Source organism: Crocuta crocuta, unplaced genomic scaffold (genome assembly GCF_008692635.1).
Source record: "Crocuta crocuta isolate KB4526 unplaced genomic scaffold, BGI_CrCroc_1.0 scaffold108, whole genome shotgun sequence".
Lineage (NCBI taxonomy): Eukaryota > Metazoa > Chordata > Mammalia > Carnivora > Hyaenidae > Crocuta > Crocuta crocuta.
The window spans coordinates 74,708-85,675 of NW_027532825.1; the positions used below are offsets into that span (position 1 = coordinate 74,708).

At 36.3% G+C, this 10,968-nt stretch overlaps 1 long non-coding RNA gene across 1 annotated transcript in view; it reads right to left on the minus strand.

Moving 5' to 3' along the window:
• Positions 1 to 3,890: 3,890 nt before the first annotated feature.
• Positions 3,891 to 10,968, minus strand: part of LOC144245764 (uncharacterized) — a 9,403-nt gene continuing 2,325 nt past the window's right edge. Inside the window, exons 2-4 of the long non-coding RNA XR_013339410.1 lie at positions 9,198 to 9,295; positions 5,826 to 5,944; positions 3,891 to 4,252 (exon numbers count right to left, since the gene is read on the minus strand). This is a non-coding gene — a long non-coding RNA (uncharacterized LOC144245764). The remainder of the gene's footprint in view (positions 4,253 to 5,825; positions 5,945 to 9,197; positions 9,296 to 10,968) is intronic.

The following is a 10,968-nucleotide window of genomic DNA, read 5'->3' on the forward strand; positions in this document are numbered from 1 at the left end:
CCTGAGATCTCATTTCTTTTTATCACTGAATAATATTCCATTGTGTGAAAACAACCCAGTTTGTTTATTCATGTACCCATCAAAGGGGATTCTGGCTGCTTCCACTTTTTTGGCAATGACGATATAGCAGCTATAAATATTAATATGCATGTTTTTACATATAATATACAAACATATAAAATACATAAATATATTTTTTAAATTCATTTGGCTAAATACCTAAGAATGATGTATGGGGTCATATGATAAGACTAAGTTTAGAATTGTAAGAAACTGCCAAATTGCTTTCTAAAATGTCTGCACCATTTCCTATTTCTGTCAGCAATGAATCAGAGTTCCTGCCGCTCCTCATCCTTGTTGGAATTTGGTGTTGTCAGTATTTTGGCTTCTAGCCATTCTAATAGGCATGTGGTGATATTTTAGTTGAGTTTGCAATTCTTTAATGACATATGATGTTGAACATGTTTCCATATGCTTATTTTCTATCCATATATATGTGGTAAGGAATGTTCAATTTTTTAAAAATTGTTAACATTTTACTTTATTTTTTGAGAAACAGAGAGAAACAGAGCATGAGCAGGGGAGGGGCAGTGAGAGGAGACACAGAATCCAAAGCAGGCTCTAGGATCCAAGCTGTCAGCATGGTGTTTGAACCCATGAACACGAGATCATGACCTGAATTGAAGTTGGACGCTCAGCCAGCTGAGTCACACAGGAGCCCCTGGAAATTGTTAATATCTTTGGCCCACTTTTTCATGTTTGCTTGTTTTCCTATTTTTTAGCTGTAAATTTTCTTTTTTAATGCAAATCCTTTACATGTGTGTCTTGCACATACTTTCTCCCTGTCCATGGGTTCTTTTAATTCTCTTAACAATTTCTTTCACAGAGCAGTTCCCAAACTTATAAGAAAAGCATGTCATTTGTCAGCATTAAGTATGATGTTAGATATAGTTTTTGTATAGATATTCTTTATCAAATTGCATAAGTGCCCCTACCTTCCTAGTTTACTGAGTTTTCATTATCAATGGCTGTTGAAGTCTGTCAAATATTTTTTCTCCATCTATTGCTATGGTCATATGAGTTTTCTCCAGTCTGTTGATATGATGAATTACATTACTTCAGTTTCAAATATTGAACCAGATTTGAATATCTGGAAAAATCCAGCTTGGTTATGCTGTGTAATTCTTTTTATGTGTTGTTAGTTTCAATTTGCTAATATTTTTTGAGGAATTTTAAAGCTATGTTCATAAAAATTATTGATCTACAGTTTTGTAATATCTTTGGGTTGTTTATGTACCAAGGTACTGTTTCCCTTATAGAATAAGTTAAGAGTTATTTCTGTTTCTATTTTCAGGAAGATATTGTAGGGAATTGGCTTTCCTGGGTTTCTCATTTTTTCACTGAGGGTATTTATACATGACCAATACAATAATTATGAGCAGTGTAGTAGATGATGGACGTACAGTTTATTACATTCTGTTTATTACATTATACTCAATAAACATCCTTTGTAATAAAAACTGTTATAGAACTGGCTTCTGATATGGCTTACACTGGTAAGTAATTTCTTCACTCACTATGTTCTTCATTTTGGTATAAGAATTTAGAGTGTTTACTTTTGAGGCAGATAGACAAATGTCCTTTTGACTTTGCTAGTTACTAGTTACCAGTTATACGATGTGACATGATCAGTGTACTTAATTTCTCTAAACTTTAGTTTCATAAAAAATGGAAGCGATAACAGTAACAGTCTCTAATGGCTGTTGTGGGAGTTAAAGGGTTATGTGAGATGGCCTGGGTAATGGGCTTAGCACACCAGAGGTTCACAGGAAGTGCTCATGACACATACATGATCATCATTTTCTGGACTCTAGGATGAGCAATCCTGGAGAGACCTTTTCTGAGGTTATCTCAGAATTGAGATTTTTGTCATTTCTCCATTAACTTCAGATAGGTCTCACAGCTTAGAGCTTTGATCCCTGTTTGGTTTCATGGAGTATAGGGGGACCCTGGAATAGGTAGAGGAGGGAATCGAATGAAGGCTTCATTATAGACAGTGAGAATGACAGCCATATGATACTGATGCTCTTGCTTCTGTTTTATCTAATCCAGAAAAGAAACGCCTAAGGGTATTGGTCATGTGTTTTTAATGCTCTCTAATTTCACACTTCTATACAATCATACCTTCTTTAAATAGACTGCACCCTATAGACTCCCTACAAAAATCCTACATAAAAGGATTATGATGATGATAATGATGATGACTGAGATTAGCACACTCTTGTTTCAAGGGTAAGAGAAAATGAGTTTGTGTTTATTAAGAATACAAAGTAGGACTGTTTTCCTCTGAGAAAAATGGTAAAATTGCTGCTATATATTTGCATATTGTTAAAACAGACAGCTGAAATACCGAACGGCCCTAAATGCTAATGTCCTTGTTTTCCTTCCCATCGGTCTTTGCACATTCTTTTTAATCACTCTCACATATTTTAATTCTTCTTAGTTATATTGATTCATTGTAGAGCATCCTTGTTGTGAACAACATTATATAATATGAATTTTTGAAAATATCTTTGGAATTGTATATAATATGCATAAAATGTAATGTCTGGCCTATCTAATTTTTTTTTTACATAATTTTAGATTTGTCAGAATCAAACCATCTAGACAAATTAAATCTTCTTTTCTTTTTAGGAGTGATTAGAAGGAAATCAGGAGCATAGCATGGAGGTGATTTTAGCCCACAATGCACTGTATCATTGAATTATTATCTTATATAATGTTCCTCCTTTTATTACATTATCAGTTATTCTTCATTGTTTCCTAACATGGTGCATTGACCTCATTTCATTGCCACCTATTGTTTTGTGTGTTCAGTGTGTGTAATTTTAGTCCATCTTCCAAATATTTGTTTTCATGTGTGTTTATCCATTTAGAACATCTATCAGGGTTTTGTGTGTTTTAAATTTACATTAATCATCCTATATTATGAATACAGTTGTCATATTTTCACTCAATATTATGTTTTATCTATTGGTATGTGGTCTCAGTTAACCCCATTTAATTGTATTATAAATGTGTGTACATTTCAGAGTTCTCTTGTTCATTCACTTATATAAAACCACTTAGCTTTCAAAAAACATTTTTCCCCACAAACACTGTGACAAACATTCTTCTCTGTGACTCTTTGTGTATCACTGGACAAAAGTTTACTTAGAGTTTACACCCAGAAGTGTGTGTGCATGTGCGTGTGTGTGTGTGTATGTAAAGACAATAAACATCTGGAATTTTTTCATATGGAAGGATACACTAAATCTAGGATACAGTAGGTTATATTGAAAGATGGAAGGGTATTTAATTGCAAGAGTTAATAAAGAGGATTACAACTTGTCTAAAAATGCTATTAACTTTAATAAAAATATTTGAGGTACAATTATACAATGAGAACAATAATAAATTCTCAAAAGTGTGTATCTAAACTTTAGGTGCTAGGTATCTCTATATATTTTCAAAGTTGAAAAAATGTATTCCTGTTCTTAAAAAATTTACAAAATTTTAAGACACCAGCAAAAAATTCCAATATCACAAAATATAATGACAGGTCTAATAGTAAGAATACACATAACCTATATTGTTTATGTGTATGTGAAATATGGAGGAGGATATCCTAAAATATACATGAACGAAAATGTGCTTCCAAGTGTATTATATCTCTCTGAATTCTGGATGATTGAGCACTCACTTCCTAGGCATATAGAAAAAAAACAAAGTAAAGATAACAAGTTGTAAAAAGTATAGAGTTTTGGAAATTTTAATAAACTGCTGGAAAATATTTTGTATGTTTAGAAGAAGATTTTACGACATGATAGAGGTAAGTTCAGCAGGGCAAATTCCTGCCAGGTCAAGTCAGCTAATAGTGAAGCTTGAAGACATATTTTTACTCTGTGGGCCAATTAAAACAGTGTGATGTTCAGAGAAGTGAACTTTAGAAAGATAATTCTCTCCCACCAGGAGACTCTTGGAAATTCCTGCCACTTCGATCAAGATGCTTGGCAATAACGTTTTAACAAAGTTTACTTCAACTGGAAAAGTGCTTGTTCAATTTCTGTTAATCGTGATATAATATATCCACATGTGCTGGTTCCTTCCAGTCCCCAAAGGGGCAGTGACAGGAAGAGAAGTAAGAATTCTTCTGCTATGTGAGATATGATGCCCTCTGCCCTGAGAAATGATGTCTTCTTAATACTTTCATCTAAGAGAATAGAGAAATCTGATATGACACCGTGCTGCAGAGGAAGATGTTGTGGGTGGTGTTATCCTAGTCACCCACCATGACTAAACAGGAGAAATAATCAGGTCATACACTTGGAACGTAAATGTGACTGAAGGCCTCTCTTAGTGCCCTTCATAAGATGACCCTTCATTGTTGAGAACTTTGAGTTCATATTGAGAAAGGAAATTCTCAACTTCCAATGTTTATGGACCCTGCTCTGGGCTTCTGGGGAAGCTATACTTTATCATTTACCAAGGTCAAGATGACTCCGCCAAACCTCAAAGCACAGGCTTTATTTCTGCCCCAAGCACACATTGTACATCTACTTCATTTAAGAAAATTACACAAAAGATAAGAAAAAGGAAGAAACACTCCTGGTTCCCATTAAAGTCATACAACCCTGCATATACTGCAAACTTAAGGTCTGTAGCTTTCTGAAATGTCCTTTGTCTAATAATTTGCAACTTGCTAGGTAAAAAGTATCTTTAACCCTACAGCAAATGCTCCTTTGCCTGAGTACTCTTTGCTGTGAAGATTATATATCCTGGGCAGCTGTTCTAAATTGGGCTCAAATAAAACTTTTTAAAAGAAATTCTAAAAGTTTCATTTTGCATTGACAATATGGGAAGAAAGGTACATCCTCAAAGATGAAAGGACACTGGGTGCAATATCTTCTAATTGTTTTTATCTTGAGTAACACATACAGGCTCTCTTCAAATAAAATAAATATTGACAATATTTGTCTTTTAAATTTCTTACTTCTTTGTTTAAAGTTATAGAAATTAAATAATTAACACTATAAGGAAGAAAAATCTCCCCAATGTTTGCCAAAGAATCTTCCAAAATAGCAGTATCAGTATGGTAAACTAAGGTACACATTCCCTTCACAGAGAGCCACAGAGATAGATATAGATATAGATGATATAGTTATAGATATAGAAATACATGACATAGATATAGATGATATAAAGGTAGATGATATAGACATAGAGATAGATATAGATAGATATAGATATATTTTGGAAAGTAAAATATCACCCAAATTCAGCTAAATATACTTGAAAAGAGTAAACACATCTCAAAACTAAGTGTAACACTAGCAGCATTTAACATCTGCTGTGGTAGAATCCTGGACAGGAGAATTAAAGGAAGGATTCACTGAGATTCTTTAGTAGAAGAAGGCAGGGCATTCAAAACCTGAGTAATGTTCCTTTTACCCTGGTTTCTGTTATCTATGCCTGCATAGCAAACTACCCAAAACAAAAGCAACATTGTTATTATGTTTAGTGGATTAAGATTCTAGTCAAAGCTTGGCTGGCCAATCCCACTTTATATGGCATTGACTGGAGTCATCTGATGTATATACTTGGGCTTGATAGATCCACGATAGCCTTGACACCTAAGAGGGTTGGGCTCCGGTGGACTCCTCTTTCCTTACATAGCCTCTCTACACTGGTGTACTTGCATTTCTTCTATGGAAACTCAAATCTCCAAGTAATCAAGGCCAAAACCACCAGCCCACCTAATGTCCAGGTTTCAAACCAATACATACCCACTATATACTCGTAACCCAAGCACTTCAGTCTTGTCTCAAGAAGCGTTGGATCAGATCCCATGCCACTATGGGAAGAATATCAAATAATGTGTGGCCCTCTTGAATTTGCCTCAACCCTGTAAATCAGAAACAAAGATGGACTTTCCTCAGTTTGCCAGCCAGGCTCGTCCTTGAGATGCAAAAACAGATATCTAGCAATGCTTGGAAAGGAATGGAAGCAAATGAGTTCAGAAGACTAGATTTCTACGCACTTGAATCAAAATCAGGCTTATTCTATCCCAAACCACAATGTTCAAGTTGGACGGCCCTGGAGCTACTCTTATTTTTTTTTTATCCTTCAAGATTTGGGGGGATGCAAGTTTAGGGTGGATGAAGAATTTGAAGAGATTTTAAACTACATTTAAGATTAATTACATTTAAGATTATGTACACCATGAAGGATATGCAGTAATTTTACAAATACAAGATCTTGCCCTTTGTTGGCATTCTTTTAATATAACCAGGAAATAAGCTTTCAGAATTGTCAACCAACCCTAAGTCATACAGAGGATCATGTCATCCATGTATCAACAATAAGACACTATGAGCAAGAGTATGGGTTAGGGGAGGGGCGCCTGGGTGGCTCAGTCAGTTGGGCATCTGACTTTGGCTCAGGTCATGATCTCATGGCTTGTGACTTTGAGCCCTGCATCAGGCTCTGTGCTGACATTCGGAGCCTGGAGCCTGCTTTGGATTTTGTGTCTCCCTCTCTCTCTGTCCCTCCCCTGATCACACTATGTCTCTCTCTCTCAAAAATAAATAAACATTAAAGATTAAAAAATATTTTTAAAGAAAGAGTATGGATTAGGGAAAATAAATGAAAATACAAGGAATAAAACAGTAAAGCCAAATGATATTTTAAAAATAATTAAGTCAGTTAAGCGTCCAACTCTTGGCTTCATCTCAGGTCATCATCTCATGATTTGTGAGTTCAAGCCCTGCATTGGACTCTGTGCTAGCAGTGCAGAGCCTACTTGGGATTCTCTATCCTTCTCTCTCAGCCCCTACTCTGGTCGCTCTCTATCTCTCTGTCTCAAAACTAAATAAATAAATATTTTTCTAAAATTCATTAGATTTTCTGGATAGAAGGCTGGGCAAAGACTTTCCAAACCAATAACAGACCCCAAACCAGAGATCAAGGAAATTCAGAAAACCTCAAGTAGAAGAAATACCAGAAATCTACTCCTTACATACATACATCTCAAAACTGCAAAAGACAAACAAACAAAAACAAAAACAAAAAAATGCACAAAGAGAAATTCTCAAAAGAAGCCAGAGAAAATAAACATTTGTAGAGAACAAGGATAAAAAGTAGTGAAAAGTGAAAAACTTTTCACCAAAAACCAAGAGGGAAGTATTTCAATGTTGAAAGAAAAACAAACAAAAACCAATACCAATGTAGAAGTCTATAGCCATTGAAACTCTCCTTCAAATATGAAGAAGATATAAACTTTCTCATATAAGCAAAACTGATGCAATCCATCAGCAGTAAAACTGCCTCACAAGACATGTTAAAAGTTTTTTAGAGAGAAAGGAAATGATACATGTTAGAAACTTGAATCTACATAAAAGAAGGTAGAATGTTGGAGAAAGAATACACAAAGGTGAAATAATCTTTTATTTTTCTTAGTCTTAGGTGATTTAATAGATAACTGTGTTTTCAAAATACTAATAGTAACACTGCATTAGGTGATTATAGGGCATGGATAACGGAATGACCATATAAGAGATGGGAACACAAAATTGGGAAAATTGGAAAAGATTTTTTTAAGGTGCCTGCAACACCCATGAAGTGGTTTAATGTTATTTAGAAGTGGACTTACCTGTAAATGTATATGGCAAACTCTAGAGTCTCCTGATTTTTTTAAAGACATGCAACTCATATGCTAAGAGAAGAGAGAACATGAAATCATATAAAATGCTCAATTAAAATTTGAGAAGGAATAAAATGGGGAAATAAAATGAGATAAAATCGGGGAAAAGACATCACAAGTACAAGACAAATAAAATATCAGGGATTTGAAGGGACTTGGGAGGAAGGTATGAAGAATGAATGGAGGATTTTTTAGAGCAATGAAATTTTCTATATAATATTGTAATGGTAACTATATTCTATTAAATACTGTTCAAAACATATTAAGATTCATGGGACAAAAGTAACCTCACTTTTGCAAAAATATTTTAAAATTTTTTTGTTTAATGTTTATTTATCTTTGAAAGACAGAGAGAGAAGGAGCATGAGCAGGGGAAGGGCAGAGAAAGAGAGGGAGACACAGAATCGGAAGCAGGTTCCAGGCTCCTAAGCAGGCTCCAGGCTCCGAGACGTCAACACAGAGCTCAACGCGGGACTCAAACTCACGAGCCATGAGATCATGACCTGAGCTGAAGTTGGACACTTAACTGACTGAGCCACCTAGGTGACCCAGCAAAAAATTCTTTTAAACTTAAAAAATAATCAACAGATCAAAGGTTTTAGGAATGAATTCAAGCTGTTACAAGAAAATATAACGTTAGTTTAAATATATTCAACAACATGACTAAAAGGCTGAAGGAGTAATATGCCAGCCCAAGCAAATTAATGCAGTGTGTAAGAATAAAAGTAGAAGAAACATCACGTAAGTGCTCTACTCCAGTGGGTAAAGGTAGTCTCCACAGGAATATAGGTTAACAATCATGATACTACTATGCATGTATATTGGGGCTGATCTAATTAATAACTAATGATAGTGAATGGGAGCCAGGTTTCTTATGGTTAGAGTGGAAATCTGTAGATATAGATTTGAGTTGGAGACATCAGAACTCCTATTTACCACAGCATAGATACAGATGACTACATGTAGAAGTATTTACAGATATGTGTACTTACACAGGTTATGATACACACATATAGTTTTTTTGCTCTGCCAGCTTAGGACACCTAGAAGAAATGATACACTAGCAAGCAAGGAGCATCTAGATCTTGCTCTCGAATACCATTCTCTGACAAAAAGGAAGCAAAACTCCTTGGAGAAATGACTTCTTTTAAGACAGGAAATACACAAGGTAAGTCTGGGATATCTTTCAGTGCCAGGATGTAAGGGAGTGCTCAAATGCATGCATGCACACACATATTTTGATGAAGGCATATCAAAATAGGTATAGAAGCCAACTGAAAGATCTAACAGCCAGATCAGGACAAATCTGAGCAATGAAATAATTGAAGTCATCCTGGATTGTAAAGTAGAGACTAAAATAAGTATCTGTGAGCCCATGCTGATATAAACAAATAATGGAATAAATTGATAAACAAGAGAAACAGACAAATCTCCCATGCAAAATAATTACAGATACCTCATGTAGAGACTTGATCCAAAAAGGAGGGTGAGCATAACTTCAACGTCCTTGTACACTGATTGCACATAGGCTACTTCCTTTCTCAGAGGAAAGTCCTGGAAAAGGGGCAAATGAAAGGAACAATGGTGGAGAAACCTGACAGCCTACCTCTGCCAGGTGATCAATATCCCCATCAGCAGTCAGAAATCTGGTTAATCGTATGTAAAGTTGGGGGTGCCTGGGTGGCTCCGTCGGTTAAGCATCTGACTTCAGCTCAGGTCATGATCTTGAGGCTCGTGAGTTGGAACCCTGCGTTAGGCTCTGTGCTGACAGCTCAGAACCTGGAGCCTGCTTCGGATTCTGTGTCTGCCTCTCCCTCTGCCTCTCCCCTGCTCGCTCTGTCTCTCTCTCTCAAAAATAAATAACCATTTAAAAAATTGTATGTAAACTTGGAATGCTATAATGAAAATGACAATTTATCTCTCCGTTCATCCTTCCAGAAACCCAAAACCTACTCTATTCATGAGAAAAACACTAGACAAATCCAGCAGGGAGGCATCCTACAAAAAACACGGGTCCTTACAACTATCAAGGTCATCAAAAACAAAGAAAGACTAAGAAAATGTCACAGCCCATCGGAGCCTAAGGATTCTTGAAAACCATACATAATGTGGCATTCTGGAAGAGATGCAATAACAGAAAAAGAATAGTAGTTAAAACAAAAAAATCCCAGTAAACTATGGACTTTATTTAATATGTCACTATAGGCTCGTTAATTGTGATAAATGCACCCTACTTATGTAACAGGGGAAATCGTGCATGTGTGTAGGAAGATACATTAGAACTCTCTCTGCTGTCTGCTATATATTTTTCTATAAATCTAATACTGTTTTTATTTGCTTGTTTGTTTAGTTAGTTTATTTATTCATTTTGAGAGAGAGACAGACAGACAGAGCAAGTCAAGGAGGGGCAGAGAGAGACAGAGAATCCCAGGCTGGCTTTCCACTGTCAGTACAGAGCTTCATGCGGGACTTGAACTCATGAACAAGGAGATCATGACCTGAGCCAAAGTCAGATGCTCAACCGACTAAGCCACCCAGGNTTTAATGTTTATATATTTTGAGAGAGAGAGTGAGCAAGCAGGGGAAGGGCAGAGAGAGAGGGAAAGAGAAAGAATTCCAAGCAGGCTCCGTGCTGTCGATGCAGAGACTGATGCGGGGCTAGATCCCACAANTAGTTTATTTATTCATTTTGAGAGAGAGACAGACAGACAGAGCAAGTCAAGGAGGGGCAGAGAGAGACAGAGAATCCCAGGCTGGCTTTCCACTGTCAGTACAGAGCTTCATGCGGGACTTGAACTCATGAACAAGGAGATCATGACCTGAGCCAAAGTCAGATGCTCAACCGACTAAGCCACCCAGGCACCCCTCTAATACTGTTTTTAAACAGGTAAGTCTATAATTTTTTAACAGGTTGTGGTCTAAAACCCCACATGGTTTAGAGTGTGAGAATTGTAAATAACTAGGAGGTATTTGAAATTGTGCCAGCAAATGATCATGAGTAATGTTTGTAGGGACCTTTTAGTTAAAATGCTGGTGTGGAAGTCAAGAGAAATGGGCCACGGTGTGGAGGCAGGGCTGTCAGACCACAGAACCACTTTTGAGGATGGTGGGGGATCTATGTTGTTTCCTGCTTCCAAGTTTACTTACTCAGGTAGACTGTAAACTTCCCAAAAGCAAATGTTAATTGTAATTCTTTGTGGAAGAACCCAGCAGACTGATTTGTCCTT